We start from the raw sequence: 17,413 nt of genomic DNA on the forward strand, positions 1-17,413 counted from the left end.
ACTGAATTGCTGCTGTGTACAAAGGACCTGGAAATTCACAGTATCGATAAACCAAATATATCAGTATTTGCTGGGAGAAGAAATGGCTTCCATAGGTGAATGAAGAACACTCCAGAGAAAGGCTCCTGACAATTGTTTTCACCAGATGAGAGTACGAATGAAAACCTGGATTGGGTGGCGTTCACCTCAAACATACATCAAGCTCCATGGAACCCAAAACCTCCAGTTCGACGAGGATGGGATTCGAACCCACGCGTGCAGAGCACAATGGATTAGCAGTCCATCGCCTTAACCACTCGGCCACCTCGTCCTAAAACGCTGAAATTCACTGGAGTATGAAAGATTATTGCAAGATTCAAAGAAACTGGGACTCAAAGCAAACAATGAAGAACAGGTAGACCAGCAAAACTATCATCATTTCAAATAAACTATGAATAATGTATGTTCAATGAAAAGGAAAAAATCTAGTTCCTCTCGTTCTTCAGATCTGAAGAAATGCACAGGGGTTTCTGTCTATCTTTGCGCTGTGAAAAGGCAACTCAATCATATAGGTCTAAGGTGATGTCTGGCAGACAAAAAGCCACTACGTAGAAGAGGATATGAACAGCTAAAAAGAAAACTTGCACTGGTACACGAAAACAGGATATCTGAGGTGTGGAATAAGGTTGTATGGACCGATGAGTGTAAATATGAGATCACTGAATTGCTGCTGTTTACAAAGGACCTGGAAATTCACAGTATCGATAACCCAAATATATCAGTACTTGCTGGGAGAGGAAATGGCTTCCAAAGGTGAATGAAGAACACACCAGAGAAAGGCTCCTGACAATTGTTTTCACCAGATGAGGGTACGAATGAAAGCCTGGATTGGGTGGCGTTCACCTCAAACATACATGAAGCTCCATGGAACCCAAAAGCTCCAGTTCGACGAGGATGGGATTCGAACCCACGCGTACAGAGCACAATGGATTAGCAGTCCATTGCCTTAACCACTCGGCCACCTCGTCCTAAACCGCTGGAGCTCACTGGAGTATGAAAGATTATTGCAAGATTCAAAGAAACTGGGACTCAAAGCAAACAATGAAGAACAGGTAGACCAGCAAAACTATCATCATTTCAAATAAACTATGAATAATGTATGTTCAATGAAAAGGAAAAAATCTAGTTCCTCTCGTTCTTCAGATCTGAAGAAATGCACAGGTGTTTCTGTCTATCTTTGCGCTGTGAAAAGGCGACTCAATCATATAGGTCTAAGGTGATGTCTGGCAGACAAAAAGCCACTACGTAGAAGAGGATATGAACAGCAAAAAAGAAAACTTGCACTGGTACACGAAAACAGGATATCTGAGGTGTGGAATAAGGTTGTATGGACCGATGAGTGTAAATATGAGATCACTGAATTGCTGCTGTTTACAAAGGACCTGGAAATTCACAGTATCGAAAACCCAAATATATCAGTATTTGCTGGGAGAGGAAATGGCTTCCATAGGTGAATGAAGAACACTCCAGAGAAAGGCTCCTGACAATTGTTTTCACCAGATGAGGGTACGAATGAAAGCCTGGATTGGGTGGCGTTCACCTCAAACATACATCAAGCTCCATGGAACCCAAAAGCTCCAGTTCGACGAGGATGGGATTCCAACCTACGCGTGCAGAGCACAATGGATTAGCAGTCCATCGCCTTAACCACTCGGCCACCTCGTCCTAAAACGCTAAAATTCACTGGAGTATGAAAGATTATTGCAAGATTCAAAGAAACTGTGACTCAAAGCAACCAATGAAGAACAGGTAGACCAGCAAAACTATCATCATTTCAAATAAACTATGAATAATGTATGTTCAATGAAAAGGAAAAAATCTAGTTCTTCTCGTGCTTCAGATCTGAAGAAATGCACTGGTGTTTCTGTCTATCTTTGCGCTGTGAAAAGGCGACTCAATCATATAGGTCTAAGGTGATATCTGGCAGACAAAAAGCCACTACGTAGAAGAGGATATGAACAGCAAAAAAGAAAACTTGCACTGGTACACGAAAACAGGATATCTGAGGTGTGGAATAAGGTTGTATGGACCGATGAGTGTAAATATGAGATCACTGAATTGCTGCTGTGTACAAAGGACCTGGAAATTCACAGTATCGATAAACCAAATATATCAGTATTTGCTGGGAGAAGAAATGGCTTCCATAGGTGAATGAAGAACACTCCAGAGAAAGGCTCCTGACAATTGTTTTCACCAGATGAGAGTACGAATGAAAACCTGGATTGGGTGGCGTTCACCTCAAACATACATCAAGCTCCATGGAACCCAAAACCTCCAGTTCGACGAGGATGGGATTCGAACCCACGCGTGCAGAGCACAATGGATTAGCAGTCCATCGCCTTAACCACTCGGCCACCTCGTCCTAAAACGCTGAAATTCACTGGAGTATGAAAGATTATTGCAAGATTCAAAGAAACTGGGACTCAAAGCAAACAATGAAGAACAGGTAGACCAGCAAAACTATCATCATTTCAAATAAACTATGAATAATGTATGTTCAATGAAAAGGAAAAAATCTAGTTCCTCTCGTTCTTCAGATCTGAAGAAATGCACAGGGGTTTCTGTCTATCTTTGCGCTGTGAAAAGGCAACTCAATCATATAGGTCTAAGGTGATGTCTGGCAGACAAAAAGCCACTACGTAGAAGAGGATATGAACAGCTAAAAAGAAAACTTGCACTGGTACACGAAAACAGGATATCTGAGGTGTGGAATAAGGTTGTATGGACCGATGAGTGTAAATATGAGATCACTGAATTGCTGCTGTTTACAAAGGACCTGGAAATTCACAGTATCGATAACCCAAATATATCAGTACTTGCTGGGAGAGGAAATGGCTTCCAAAGGTGAATGAAGAACACACCAGAGAAAGGCTCCTGACAATTGTTTTCACCAGATGAGGGTACGAATGAAAGCCTGGATTGGGTGGCGTTCACCTCAAACATACATCAAGCTCCATGGAACCCAAAAGCTCCAGTTCGACGAGGATGGGATTCGAACCCACGCGTACAGAGCACAATGGATTAGCAGTCCATTGCCTTAACCACTCGGCCACCTCGTCCTAAACCGCTGGAGCTCACTGGAGTATGAAAGATTATTGCAAGATTCAAAGAAACTGGGACTCAAAGCAAACAATGAAGAACAGGTAGACCAGCAAAACTATCATCATTTCAAATAAACTATGAATAATGTATGTTCAATGAAAAGGAAAAAATCTAGTTCCTCTCGTTCTTCAGATCTGAAGAAATGCACAGGTGTTTCTGTCTATCTTTGCGCTGTGAAAAGGCGACTCAATCATATAGGTCTAAGGTGATGTCTGGCAGACAAAAAGCCACTACGTAGAAGAGGATATGAACAGCAAAAAAGAAAACTTGCACTGGTACACGAAAACAGGATATCTGAGGTGTGGAATAAGGTTGTATGGACCGATGAGTGTAAATATGAGATCACTGAATTGCTGCTGTTTACAAAGGACCTGGAAATTCACAGTATCGAAAACCCAAATATATCAGTATTTGCTGGGAGAGGAAATGGCTTCCATAGGTGAATGAAGAACACTCCAGAGAAAGGCTCCTGACAATTGTTTTCACCAGATGAGGGTACGAATGAAAGCCTGGATTGGGTGGCGTTCACCTCAAACATACATCAAGCTCCATGGAACCCAAAAGCTCCAGTTCGACGAGGATGGGATTCCAACCTACGCGTGCACAGCACAATGGATTAGCAGTCCATCGCCTTAACCACTCGGCCACCTCGTCCTAAAACGCTAAAATTCACTGGAGTATGAAAGATTATTGCAAGATTCAAAGAAACTGTGACTCAAAGCAACCAATGAAGAACAGGTAGACCAGCAAAACTATCATCATTTCAAATAAACTATGAATAATGTATGTTCAATGAAAAGGAAAAAATCTAGTTCTTCTCGTGCTTCAGATCTGAAGAAATGCACAGGTGTTTCTGTCTGTCTTTGCGCTGTGAAAAGGCAACTCAATCATGTAGGTCTAAGGTGATGTCTGGCAGACAAAAAGCCACTACGTAGAAGAGGATATGAACAGCAAAAAAGAAAACTTGCACTGGTACACGAAAACAGGATATCTGAGGTGTGGAATAAGGTTGTATGGACCGATGAGTGTAAATATGAGATCACTGAATTGCTGCTGTGTACAAAGGACCTGGAAATTCACAGTATCGATAAACCAAATATATCAGTATTTGCTGGGAGAAGAAATGGCTTCCATAGGTGAATGAAGAACACTCCAGAGAAAGGCTCCTGACAATTGTTTTCACCAGATGAGAGTACGAATGAAAACCTGGATTGGGTGGCGTTCACCTCAAACATACATCAAGCTCCATGGAACCCAAAACCTCCAGTTCGACGAGGATGGGATTCCAACCCACGCGTGCAGAGCACAATGGATTAGCAGTCCATCGCCTTAACCACTCGGCCACCTCGTCCCAAACCGCTGGAACTCACTGGAGTATGAAAGATTATTGCAAGATTCAAAGAAACTGGGACTCAAAGCAACCAATGAAGAACAGGTAGACCAACAAAACTATCATCATTTCAAATAAACTATGAATAATGTATGTTCAATGAAAAGGAAAAAAATCTAGTTCCTCTCGTTCTTCAGATCTGAAGAAATGCACAGGTGTTTCTGTCTATCTTTGCGCTGTGAAAAGGCAACTCAATCATGTAGGTCTAAGGTGATGTCTGGCAGACAAAAAGCCACTACGTAGAAGAGGATATGAACAGCTAAAAAGAAAACTTGCACTGGTACACGAAAACAGGATATCTGAGGTGTGGAATAAGGTTGTATGGACCGATGAGTGTAAATATGAGATCACTGAATTGCTGCTGTTTACAAAGGACCTGGAAATTCACAGTATCGATAACCCAAATATATCAGTACTTGCTGGGAGGGAAATGGCTACCAAAGGTGAATGAAGAACACACCAGAGAAAGGCTCCTGACAATTGTTTTCACCAGATGAGGGTACGAATGAAAGCCTGGATTGGGTGGCGTTCACCTCAAACATACATCAAGCTCCATGGAACCCAAAACCTCCAGTTCGACGAGGATGGGATTCGAACCCACGCGTGCAGAGCACAATGGATTAGCAGTCCATCGCCTTAACCACTCGGCCACCTCGTCCTAAAACGCTGAAATTCACTGGAGTATGAAAGATTATTGCAAGATTCAAAGAAACTGGGACTCAAAGCAAACAATGAAGAACAGGTAGACCAGCAAAACTATCATCATTTCAAATAAACTATGAATAATGTATGTTCAATGAAAAGGAAAAAATCTAGTTCCTCTCGTTCTTCAGATCTGAAGAAATGCACAGGGGTTTCTGTCTATCTTTGCGCTGTGAAAAGGCAACTCAATCATATAGGTCTAAGGTGATGTCTGGCAGACAAAAAGCCACTACGTAGAAGAGGATATGAACAGCTAAAAAGAAAACTTGCACTGGTACACGAAAACAGGATATCTGAGGTGTGGAATAAGGTTGTATGGACCGATGAGTGTAAATATGAGATCACTGAATTGCTGCTGTTTACAAAGGACCTGGAAATTCACAGTATCGATAACCCAAATATATCAGTACTTGCTGGGAGAGGAAATGGCTTCCAAAGGTGAATGAAGAACACACCAGAGAAAGGCTCCTGACAATTGTTTTCACCAGATGAGGGTACGAATGAAAGCCTGGATTGGGTGGCGTTCACCTGAAACATACATGAAGCTCCATGGAACCCAAAAGCTCCAGTTCGACGAGGATGGGATTCGAACCCACGCGTACAGAGCACAATGGATTAGCAGTCCATTGCCTTAACCACTCGGCCACCTCGTCCTAAACCGCCGGAGCTCACTGGAGTATGAAAGATTATTGCAAGATTCAAAGAAACTGGGACTCAAAGCAACCAATGAAGAACAGGTAGACCAACAAAACTATCATCATTTCAAATAAACTATGAATAATGTATGTTCAATGAAAAGGAAAAAATCTAGTTCTTCTCGTGCTTCAGATCTGAAGAAATGCACAGGTGTTTCTGTCTGTCTTTGCGCTGTGAAAATGCAACTCAATCATGTAGGTCTAAGGTGATGTCTGGCAGACAAAAAGCCACTACGTAGAAGAGGATATGAACAGCTAAAAAGAAAACTTGCACTGGTACACGAAAACAGGATATCTGAGGTGTGGAATAAGGTTGTATGGACCGATGAGTGTAAATATGAGATCACTGAATTGCTGCTGTTTACAAAGGACCTGGAAATTCACAGTATCGATAACCCAAATATATCAGTACTTGCTGGGAGGGAAATGGCTACCAAAGGTGAATGAAGAACACACCAGAGAAAGGCTCCTGACAATTGTTTTCACCAGATGAGGGTACGAATGAAAGCCTGGATTGGGTGGCGTTCACCTCAAACATACATCAAGCTCCATGGAACCCAAAACCTCCAGTTCGACGAGGATGGGATTAGAACCCACGCGTGCAGAGCACAATGGATTAGCAGTCCATCGCCTTAACCACTCGGCCACCTCGTCCTAAAACGCTGAAATTCACTGGAGTATGAAAGATTATTGCAAGATTCAAAGAAACTGGGACTCAAAGCAAACAATGAAGAACAGGTAGACCAGCAAAACTATCATCATTTCAAATAAACTATGAATAATGTATGTTCAATGAAAAGGAAAAAATCTAGTTCCTCTCGTTCTTCAGATCTGAAGAAATGCACAGGGGTTTCTGTCTATCTTTGCGCTGTGAAAAGGCAACTCAATCATATAGGTCTAAGGTGATGTCTGGCAGACAAAAAGCCACTACGTAGAAGAGGATATGAACAGCAAAAAAGAAAACTTGCACTGGTACACGAAAACAGGATATCTGAGGTGTGGAATAAGGTTGTATGGACCGATGAGTGTAAATATGAGATCACTGAATTGCTGCTGTGTACAAAGGACCTGGAAATTCACAGTATCGATAAACCAAATATATCAGTATTTGCTGGGAGAAGAAATGGCTTCCATAGGTGAATGAAGAACACTCCAGAGAAAGGCTCCTGACAATTGTTTTCACCAGATGAGAGTACGAATGAAAACCTGGATTGGGTGGCGTTCACCTCAAACATACATCAAGCTCCATGGAACCCAAAACCTCCAGTTCGACGAGGATGGGATTCCAACCCACGCGTGCAGAGCACAATGGATTAGCAGTCCATCGCCTTAACCACTCGGCCACCTCGTCCCAAACCGCTGGAACTCACTGGAGTATGAAAGATTATTGCAAGATTCAAAGAAACTGGGACTCAAAGCAACCAATGAAGAACAGGTAGACCAACAAAACTATCATCATTTCAAATAAACTATGAATAATGTATGTTCAATGAAAAGGAAAAAAATCTAGTTCCTCTCGTTCTTCAGATCTGAAGAAATGCACAGGTGTTTCTGTCTATCTTTGCGCTGTGAAAAGGCAACTCAATCATGTAGGTCTAAGGTGATGTCTGGCAGACAAAAAGCCACTACGTAGAAGAGGATATGAACAGCTAAAAAGAAAACTTGCACTGGTACACGAAAACAGGATATCTGAGGTGTGGAATAAGGTTGTATGGACCGATGAGTGTAAATATGAGATCACTGAATTGCTGCTGTTTACAAAGGACCTGGAAATTCACAGTATCGATAACCCAAATATATCAGTACTTGCTGGGAGGGAAATGGCTACCAAAGGTGAATGAAGAACACACCAGAGAAAGGCTCCTGACAATTGTTTTCACCAGATGAGGGTACGAATGAAAGCCTGGATTGGGTGGCGTTCACCTCAAACATACATCAAGCTCCATGGAACCCAAAACCTCCAGTTCGACGAGGATGGGATTCCAACCCACGCGTGCAGAGCACAATGGATTAGCAGTCCATCGCCTTAACCACTCGGCCACCTCGTCCTAAAACGCTGAAATTCACTGGAGTATGAAAGATTATTGCAAGATTCAAAGAAACTGGGACTCAAAGCAAACAATGAAGAACAGGTAGACCAGCAAAACTATCATCATTTCAAATAAACTATGAATAATGTATGTTCAATGAAAAGGAAAAAATCTAGTTCCTCTCGTTCTTCAGATCTGAAGAAATGCACAGGGGTTTCTGTCTATCTTTGCGCTGTGAAAAGGCAACTCAATCATATAGGTCTAAGGTGATGTCTGGCAGACAAAAAGCCACTACGTAGAAGAGGATATGAACAGCTAAAAAGAAAACTTGCACTGGTACACGAAAACAGGATATCTGAGGTGTGGAATAAGGTTGTATGGACCGATGAGTGTAAATATGAGATCACTGAATTGCTGCTGTTTACAAAGGACCTGGAAATTCACAGTATCGATAACCCAAATATATCAGTACTTGCTGGGAGAGGAAATGGCTTCCAAAGGTGAATGAAGAACACACCAGAGAAAGGCTCCTGACAATTGTTTTCACCAGATGAGGGTACGAATGAAAGCCTGGATTGGGTGGCGTTCACCTCAAACATACATGAAGCTCCATGGAACCCAAAAGCTCCAGTTCGACGAGGATGGGATTCGAACCCACGCGTACAGAGCACAATGGATTAGCAGTCCATTGCCTTAACCACTCGGCCACCTCGTCCTAAACCGCTGGAGCTCACTGGAGTATGAAAGATTATTGCAAGATTCAAAGAAACTGGGACTCAAAGCAACCAATGAAGAACAGGTAGACCAACAAAACTATCATCATTTCAAATAAACTATGAATAATGTATGTTCAATGAAAAGGAAAAAATCTAGTTCTTCTCGTGCTTCAGATCTGAAGAAATGCACAGGTGTTTCTGTCTGTCTTTGCGCTGTGAAAATGCAACTCAATCATGTAGGTCTAAGGTGATGTCTGGCAGACAAAAAGCCACTACGTAGAAGAGGATATGAACAGCTAAAAAGAAAACTTGCACTGGTACACGAAAACAGGATATCTGAGGTGTGGAATAAGGTTGTATGGACCGATGAGTGTAAATATGAGATCACTGAATTGCTGCTGTTTACAAAGGACCTGGAAATTCACAGTATCGATAACCCAAATATATCAGTACTTGCTGGGAGGGAAATGGCTACCAAAGGTGAATGAAGAACACACCAGAGAAAGGCTCCTGACAATTGTTTTCACCAGATGAGGGTACGAATGAAAGCCTGGATTGGGTGGCGTTCACCTCAAACATACATCAAGCTCCATGGAACCCAAAACCTCCAGTTCGACGAGGATGGGATTCGAACCCACGCGTGCAGAGCACAATGGATTAGCAGTCCATCGCCTTAACCACTCGGCCACCTCGTCCTAAAACGCTGAAATTCACTGGAGTATGAAAGATTATTGCAAGATTCAAAGAAACTGGGACTCAAAGCAAACAATGAAGAACAGGTAGACCAGCAAAACTATCATCATTTCAAATAAACTATGAATAATGTATGTTCAATGAAAAGGAAAAAATCTAGTTCCTCTCGTTCTTCAGATCTGAAGAAATGCACAGGGGTTTCTGTCTATCTTTGCGCTGTGAAAAGGCAACTCAATCATATAGGTCTAAGGTGATGTCTGGCAGACAAAAAGCCACTACGTAGAAGAGGATATGAACAGCTAAAAAGAAAACTTGCACTGGTACACGAAAACAGGATATCTGAGGTGTGGAATAAGGTTGTATGGACCGATGAGTGTAAATATGAGATCACTGAATTGCTGCTGTTTACAAAGGACCTGGAAATTCACAGTATCGATAACCCAAATATATCAGTACTTGCTGGGAGAGGAAATGGCTTCCAAAGGTGAATGAAGAACACACCAGAGAAAGGCTCCTGACAATTGTTTTCACCAGATGAGGGTACGAATGAAAGCCTGGATTGGGTGGCGTTCACCTCAAACATACATGAAGCTCCATGGAACCCAAAAGCTCCAGTTCGACGAGGATGGGATTCGAACCCACGCGTGCAGAGCACAATGGATTAGCAGTCCATTGCCTTAACCACTCGGCCACCTCGTCCTAAACCGCTGGAGCTCACTGGAGTATGAAAGATTATTGCAAGATTCAAAGAAACTGGGACTCAAAGCAACCAATGAAGAACAGGTAGACCAACAAAACTATCATCATTTCAAATAAACTATGAATAATGTATGTTCAATGAAAAGGAAAAAATCTAGTTCTTCTCGTGCTTCAGATCTGAAGAAATGCACAGGTGTTTCTGTCTGTCTTTGCGCTGTGAAAATGCAACTCAATCATGTAGGTCTAAGGTGATGTCTGGCAGACAAAAAGCCACTACGTAGAAGAGGATATGAACAGCTAAAAAGAAAACTTGCACTGGTACACGAAAACAGGATATCTGAGGTGTGGAATAAGGTTGTATGGACCGATGAGTGTAAATATGAGATCACTGAATTGCTGCTGTTTACAAAGGACCTGGAAATTCACAGTATCGAAAACCCAAATATATCAGTATTTGCTGGGAGAGGAAATGGCTTCCATAGGTGAATGAAGAACACTCCAGAGAAAGGCTCCTGACAATTGTTTTCACCAGATGAGGGTACGAATGAAAGCCTGGATTGGGTGGCGTTCACCTCAAACATACATCAAGCTCCATGGAACCCAAAAGCTCCAGTTCGACGAGGATGGGATTCCAACCTACGCGTGCAGAGCACAATGGATTAGCAGTCCATCGCCTTAACCACTCGGCCACCTCGTCCTAAAACGCTGAAATTCACTGGAGTATGAAAGATTATTGCAAGATTCAAAGAAACTGGGACTCAAAGCAAACAATGAAGAACAGGTAGACCAGCAAAACTATCATCATTTCAAATAAACTATGAATAATGTATGTTCAATGAAAAGGAAAAAATCTAGTTCCTCTCGTTCTTCAGATCTGAAGAAATGCACAGGGGTTTCTGTCTATCTTTGCGCTGTGAAAAGGCAACTCAATCATATAGGTCTAAGGTGATGTCTGGCAGACAAAAAGCCACTACGTAGAAGAGGATATGAACAGCTAAAAAGAAAACTTGCACTGGTACACGAAAACAGGATATCTGAGGTGTGGAATAAGGTTGTATGGACCGATGAGTGTAAATATGAGATCACTGAATTGCTGCTGTTTACAAAGGACCTGGAAATTCACAGTATCGATAACCCAAATATATCAGTACTTGCTGGGAGAGGAAATGGCTTCCAAAGGTGAATGAAGAACACACCAGAGAAAGGCTCCTGACAATTGTTTTCACCAGATGAGGGTACGAATGAAAGCCTGGATTGGGTGGCGTTCACCTCAAACATACATGAAGCTCCATGGAACCCAAAAGCTCCAGTTCGACGAGGATGGGATTCGAACCCACGCGTACAGAGCACAATGGATTAGCAGTCCATTGCCTTAACCACTCGGCCACCTCGTCCTAAACCGCTGGAGCTCACTGGAGTATGAAAGATTATTGCAAGATTCAAAGAAACTGGGACTCAAAGCAACCAATGAAGAACAGGTAGACCAACAAAACTATCATCATTTCAAATAAACTATGAATAATGTATGTTCAATGAAAAGGAAAAAATCTAGTTCTTCTCGTGCTTCAGATCTGAAGAAATGCACAGGTGTTTCTGTCTGTCTTTGCGCTGTGAAAATGCAACTCAATCATGTAGGTCTAAGGTGATGTCTGGCAGACAAAAAGCCACTACGTAGAAGAGGATATGAACAGCTAAAAAGAAAACTTGCACTGGTACACGAAAACAGGATATCTGAGGTGTGGAATAAGGTTGTATGGACCGATGAGTGTAAATATGAGATCACTGAATTGCTGCTGTTTACAAAGGACCTGGAAATTCACAGTATCGATAACCCAAATATATCAGTACTTGCTGGGAGGGAAATGGCTACCAAAGGTGAATGAAGAACACACCAGAGAAAGGCTCCTGACAATTGTTTTCACCAGATGAGGGTACGAATGAAAGCCTGGATTGGGTGGCGTTCACCTCAAACATACATCAAGCTCCATGGAACCCAAAACCTCCAGTTCGACGAGGATGGGATTCGAACCCACGCGTGCAGAGCACAATGGATTAGCAGTCCATCGCCTTAACCACTCGGCCACCTCGTCCTAAAACGCTGAAATTCACTGGAGTATGAAAGATTATTGCAAGATTCAAAGAAACTGGGACTCAAAGCAAACAATGAAGAACAGGTAGACCAGCAAAACTATCATCATTTCAAATAAACTATGAATAATGTATGTTCAATGAAAAGGAAAAAATCTAGTTCCTCTCGTTCTTCAGATCTGAAGAAATGCACAGGGGTTTCTGTCTATCTTTGCGCTGTGAAAAGGCAACTCAATCATATAGGTCTAAGGTGATGTCTGGCAGACAAAAAGCCACTACGTAGAAGAGGATATGAACAGCTAAAAAGAAAACTTGCACTGGTACACGAAAACAGGATATCTGAGGTGTGGAATAAGGTTGTATGGACCGATGAGTGTAAATATGAGATCACTGAATTGCTGCTGTTTACAAAGGACCTGGAAATTCACAGTATCGATAACCCAAATATATCAGTACTTGCTGGGAGAGGAAATGGCTTCCAAAGGTGAATGAAGAACACACCAGAGAAAGGCTCCTGACAATTGTTTTCACCAGATGAGGGTACGAATGAAAGCCTGGATTGGGTGGCGTTCACCTCAAACATACATGAAGCTCCATGGAACCCAAAAGCTCCAGTTCGACGAGGATGGGATTCGAACCCACGCGTGCAGAGCACAATGGATTAGCAGTCCATTGCCTTAACCACTCGGCCACCTCGTCCTAAACCGCTGGAGCTCACTGGAGTATGAAAGATTACTGCAAGATTCAAAGAAACTGGGACTCAAAGCAACCAATGAAGAACAGGTAGACCAACAAAACTATCATCATTTCAAATAAACTATGAATAATGTATGTTCAATGAAAAGGAAAAAATCTAGTTCTTCTCGTGCTTCAGATCTGAAGAAATGCACAGGTGTTTCTGTCTGTCTTTGCGCTGTGAAAATGCAACTCAATCATGTAGGTCTAAGGTGATGTCTGGCAGACAAAAAGCCACTACGTAGAAGAGGATATGAACAGCTAAAAAGAAAACTTGCACTGGTACACGAAAACAGGATATCTGAGGTGTGGAATAAGGTTGTATGGACCGATGAGTGTAAATATGAGATCACTGAATTGCTGCTGTTTACAAAGGACCTGGAAATTCACAGTATCGAAAACCCAAATATATCAGTATTTGCTGGGAGAGGAAATGGCTTCCATAGGTGAATGAAGAACACTCCAGAGAAAGGCTCCTGACAATTGTTTTCACCAGATGAGGGTACGAATGAAAGCCTGGATTGGGTGGCGTTCACCTCAAACATACATCAAGCTCCATGGAACCCAAAAGCTCCAGTTCGACGAGGATGGGATTCCAACCTACGCGTGCAGAGCACAATGGATTAGCAGTCCATCGCCTTAACCACTCGGCCACCTCGTCCTAAAACGCTGAAATTCACTGGAGTATGAAAGATTATTGCAAGATTCAAAGAAACTGGGACTCAAAGCAAACAATGAAGAACAGGTAGACCAGCAAAACTATCATCATTTCAAATAAACTATGAATAATGTATGTTCAATGAAAAGGAAAAAATCTAGTTCCTCTCGTTCTTCAGATCTGAAGAAATGCACAGGGGTTTCTGTCTATCTTTGCGCTGTGAAAAGGCAACTCAATCATATAGGTCTAAGGTGATGTCTGGCAGACAAAAAGCCACTACGTAGAAGAGGATATGAACAGCTAAAAAGAAAACTTGCACTGGTACACGAAAACAGGATATCTGAGGTGTGGAATAAGGTTGTATGGACCGATGAGTGTAAATATGAGATCACTGAATTGCTGCTGTTTACAAAGGACCTGGAAATTCACAGTATCGATAACCCAAATATATCAGTACTTGCTGGGAGAGGAAATGGCTTCCAAAGGTGAATGAAGAACACACCAGAGAAAGGCTCCTGACAATTGTTTTCACCAGATGAGGGTACGAATGAAAGCCTGGATTGGGTGGCGTTCACCTCAAACATACATGAAGCTCCATGGAACCCAAAAGCTCCAGTTCGACGAGGATGGGATTCAAACCCACGCGTACAGAGCACAATGGATTAGCAGTCCATTGCCTTAACCACTCGGCCACCTCGTCCTAAACCGCTGGAGCTCACTGGAGTATGAAAGATTATTGCAAGATTCAAAGAAACTGGGACTCAAAGCAACCAATGAAGAACAGGTAGACCAACAAAACTATCATCATTTCAAATAAACTATGAATAATGTATGTTCAATGAAAAGGAAAAAATCTAGTTCTTCTCGTGCTTCAGATCTGAAGAAATGCACAGGTGTTTCTGTCTGTCTTTGCGCTGTGAAAATGCAACTCAATCATGTAGGTCTAAGGTGATGTCTGGCAGACAAAAAGCCACTACGTAGAAGAGGATATGAACAGCTAAAAAGAAAACTTGCACTGGTACACGAAAACAGGATATCTGAGGTGTGGAATAAGGTTGTATGGACCGATGAGTGTAAATATGAGATCACTGAATTGCTGCTGTTTACAAAGGACCTGGAAATTCACAGTATCGATAACCCAAATATATCAGTACTTGCTGGGAGGGAAATGGCTACCAAAGGTGAATGAAGAACACACCAGAGAAAGGCTCCTGACAATTGTTTTCACCAGATGAGGGTACGAATGAAAGCCTGGATTGGGTGGCGTTCACCTCAAACATACATCAAGCTCCATGGAACCCAAAACCTCCAGTTCGACGAGGATGGGATTCGAACCCACGCGTGCAGAGCACAATGGATTAGCAGTCCATCGCCTTAACCACTCGGCCACCTCGTCCTAAAACGCTGAAATTCACTGGAGTATGAAAGATTATTGCAAGATTCAAAGAAACTGGGACTCAAAGCAAACAATGAAGAACAGGTAGACCAGCAAAACTATCATCATTTCAAATAAACTATGAATAATGTATGTTCAATGAAAAGGAAAAAATCTAGTTCCTCTCGTTCTTCAGATCTGAAGAAATGCACAGGGGTTTCTGTCTATCTTTGCGCTGTGAAAAGGCAACTCAATCATATAGGTCTAAGGTGATGTCTGGCAGACAAAAAGCCACTACGTAGAAGAGGATATGAACAGCTAAAAAGAAAACTTGCACTGGTACACGAAAACAGGATATCTGAGGTGTGGAATAAGGTTGTATGGACCGATGAGTGTAAATATGAGATCACTGAATTGCTGCTGTTTACAAAGGACCTGGAAATTCACAGTATCGATAACCCAAATATATCAGTACTTGCTGGGAGAGGAAATGGCTTCCAAAGGTGAATGAAGAACACACCAGAGAAAGGCTCCTGACAATTGTTTTCACCAGATGAGGGTACGAATGAAAGCCTGGATTGGGTGGCGTTCACCTCAAACATACATGAAGCTCCATGGAACCCAAAAGCTCCAGTTCGACGAGGATGGGATTCGAACCCACGCGTGCAGAGCACAATGGATTAGCAGTCCATTGCCTTAACCACTCGGCCACCTCGTCCTAAACCGCTGGAGCTCACTGGAGTATGAAAGATTATTGCAAGATTCAAAGAAACTGGGACTCAAAGCAACCAATGAAGAACAGGTAGACCAACAAAACTATCATCATTTCAAATAAACTATGAATAATGTATGTTCAATGAAAAGGAAAAAATCTAGTTCTTCTCGTGCTTCAGATCTGAAGAAATGCACAGGTGTTTCTGTCTGTCTTTGCGCTGTGAAAATGCAACTCAATCATGTAGGTCTAAGGTGATGTCTGGCAGACAAAAAGCCACTACGTAGAAGAGGATATGAACAGCTAAAAAGAAAACTTGCACTGGTACACGAAAACAGGATATCTGAGGTGTGGAATAAGGTTGTATGGACCGATGAGTGTAAATATGAGATCACTGAATTGCTGCTGTTTACAAAGGACCTGGAAATTCACAGTATCGAAAACCCAAATATATCAGTATTTGCTGGGAGAGGAAATGGCTTCCATAGGTGAATGAAGAACACTCCAGAGAAAGGCTCCTGACAATTGTTTTCACCAGATGAGGGTACGAATGAAAGCCTGGATTGGGTGGCGTTCACCTCAAACATCCATCAAGCTCCATGGAACCCAAAAGCTCCAGTTCGACGAGGATGGGATTCCAACCCACGCGTGCAGAGCACAATGGATTAGCAGTCCATCGCCTTAACCACTCGGCCACCTCGTCCTAAAACGCTAAAATTCACTGGAGTATGAAAGATTATTGCAAGATTCAAAGAAACTGTGACTCAAAGCAACCAATGAAGAACAGGTAGACCAGCAAAACTATCATCATTTCAAATAAACTATGAATAATGTATGTTCAATGAAAAGGAAAAAATCAAGTTCTTCTCGTGCTTCAGATCTGAAGAAATGCACAGGTGTTTCTGTCTGTCTTTGCGCTGTGAAAAGGCAACTCAATCATGTAGGTCTAAGGTGATGTCTGGCAGACAAAAAGCCACTACGTAGAAGAGGATATGAACAGCTAAAAAGAAAACTTGCACTGGTACACGAAAACAGGATATCTGAGGTGTGGAATAAGGTTGTATGGACCAATGAGTGTAAATTTGAGATCACTGAATTGCTGCTGTTTACAAAGGACCTGGAAATTCACAGTATCGATAACCCAAATATATCAGTACTTGCTGGGAGAGGAAATGGCTTCCAAAGGTGAATGAAGAACACACCAGAGAAAGGCTCCTGACAATTGTTTTCACCAGATGAGGGTACGAATGAAAACCTGGATTGGGTGGCGTTCACCTCAAACATACATCAAGCTCCATGGAACCCAAAACCTCCAGTTCGACGAGGATGGGATTCCAACCCACGCGTGCAGAGCACAATGGATTAGCAGTCCATCGCCTTAACCACTCGGCCACCTCGTCCCAAACCGCTGGAACTCACTGGAGTAAGAAAGATTATTGCAAGATTCAAAGAAACTGGGACTCAAAGCAACCAATGAAGAACAGGTAGACCAACAAAACTATCATCATTTCAAATAAACTATGAATAATGTATGTTCAATGAAAAGGAAAAAAATCTAGTTCCTCTCGTTCTTCAGATCTGAAGAAATGCACAGGTGTTTCTGTCTGTCTTTGCGCTGTGAAAAGGCAACTCAATCATGTAGGTCTAAGGTGATGTCTGGCAGACAAAAAGCCACTACGTAGAAGAGGATATGAACAGCTAAAAAGAAAACTTGCACTGGTACACGAAAACAGGATATCTGAGGTGTGGAATAAGGTTGTATGGACCGATGAGTGTAAA

At 42.2% G+C, this 17,413-nt stretch overlaps 14 non-coding genes across 14 annotated transcripts; all 14 read right to left on the reverse strand.

The window, feature by feature from the left end:
- Positions 1–228: 228 nt before the first annotated feature.
- trnas-gcu (transfer RNA serine (anticodon GCU)) lies at positions 229–310 on the reverse strand. The gene has a single exon. It is a non-coding gene; the product is annotated as a tRNA-Ser (tRNA).
- Positions 311–925: 615 nt separating this feature from the next.
- On the reverse strand, positions 926–1,007 carry trnas-gcu (transfer RNA serine (anticodon GCU)). Its single transcript has one exon. It is a non-coding gene; the product is annotated as a tRNA-Ser (tRNA).
- Positions 1,008–2,319: 1,312 nt separating this feature from the next.
- Positions 2,320–2,401, reverse strand: trnas-gcu (transfer RNA serine (anticodon GCU)). The gene has a single exon. It is a non-coding gene; the product is annotated as a tRNA-Ser (tRNA).
- A 615-nt stretch (positions 2,402–3,016) lies between these two features.
- On the reverse strand, positions 3,017–3,098 carry trnas-gcu (transfer RNA serine (anticodon GCU)). Its single transcript has one exon. It is a non-coding gene; the product is annotated as a tRNA-Ser (tRNA).
- Positions 3,099–5,107: 2,009 nt separating this feature from the next.
- Positions 5,108–5,189, reverse strand: trnas-gcu (transfer RNA serine (anticodon GCU)). The gene has a single exon. It is a non-coding gene; the product is annotated as a tRNA-Ser (tRNA).
- A 615-nt stretch (positions 5,190–5,804) lies between these two features.
- Positions 5,805–5,886, reverse strand: trnas-gcu (transfer RNA serine (anticodon GCU)). Its single transcript has one exon. It is a non-coding gene; the product is annotated as a tRNA-Ser (tRNA).
- A 2,705-nt stretch (positions 5,887–8,591) lies between these two features.
- On the reverse strand, positions 8,592–8,673 carry trnas-gcu (transfer RNA serine (anticodon GCU)). The gene has a single exon. It is a non-coding gene; the product is annotated as a tRNA-Ser (tRNA).
- A 614-nt stretch (positions 8,674–9,287) lies between these two features.
- Positions 9,288–9,369, reverse strand: trnas-gcu (transfer RNA serine (anticodon GCU)). The gene has a single exon. It is a non-coding gene; the product is annotated as a tRNA-Ser (tRNA).
- Positions 9,370–9,984: 615 nt separating this feature from the next.
- Positions 9,985–10,066, reverse strand: trnas-gcu (transfer RNA serine (anticodon GCU)). Its single transcript has one exon. It is a non-coding gene; the product is annotated as a tRNA-Ser (tRNA).
- Positions 10,067–11,378: 1,312 nt separating this feature from the next.
- Positions 11,379–11,460, reverse strand: trnas-gcu (transfer RNA serine (anticodon GCU)). Its single transcript has one exon. It is a non-coding gene; the product is annotated as a tRNA-Ser (tRNA).
- Positions 11,461–12,074: 614 nt separating this feature from the next.
- On the reverse strand, positions 12,075–12,156 carry trnas-gcu (transfer RNA serine (anticodon GCU)). Its single transcript has one exon. It is a non-coding gene; the product is annotated as a tRNA-Ser (tRNA).
- Positions 12,157–12,771: 615 nt separating this feature from the next.
- trnas-gcu (transfer RNA serine (anticodon GCU)) lies at positions 12,772–12,853 on the reverse strand. The gene has a single exon. It is a non-coding gene; the product is annotated as a tRNA-Ser (tRNA).
- A 2,008-nt stretch (positions 12,854–14,861) lies between these two features.
- On the reverse strand, positions 14,862–14,943 carry trnas-gcu (transfer RNA serine (anticodon GCU)). Its single transcript has one exon. It is a non-coding gene; the product is annotated as a tRNA-Ser (tRNA).
- A 615-nt stretch (positions 14,944–15,558) lies between these two features.
- Positions 15,559–15,640, reverse strand: trnas-gcu (transfer RNA serine (anticodon GCU)). The gene has a single exon. It is a non-coding gene; the product is annotated as a tRNA-Ser (tRNA).
- Positions 15,641–17,413: the final 1,773 nt, after the last annotated feature.

This window comes from Conger conger, chromosome 8, assembly GCF_963514075.1.
Source record: "Conger conger chromosome 8, fConCon1.1, whole genome shotgun sequence".
In the NCBI taxonomy this organism is placed as follows: domain Eukaryota; kingdom Metazoa; phylum Chordata; class Actinopteri; order Anguilliformes; family Congridae; genus Conger; species Conger conger.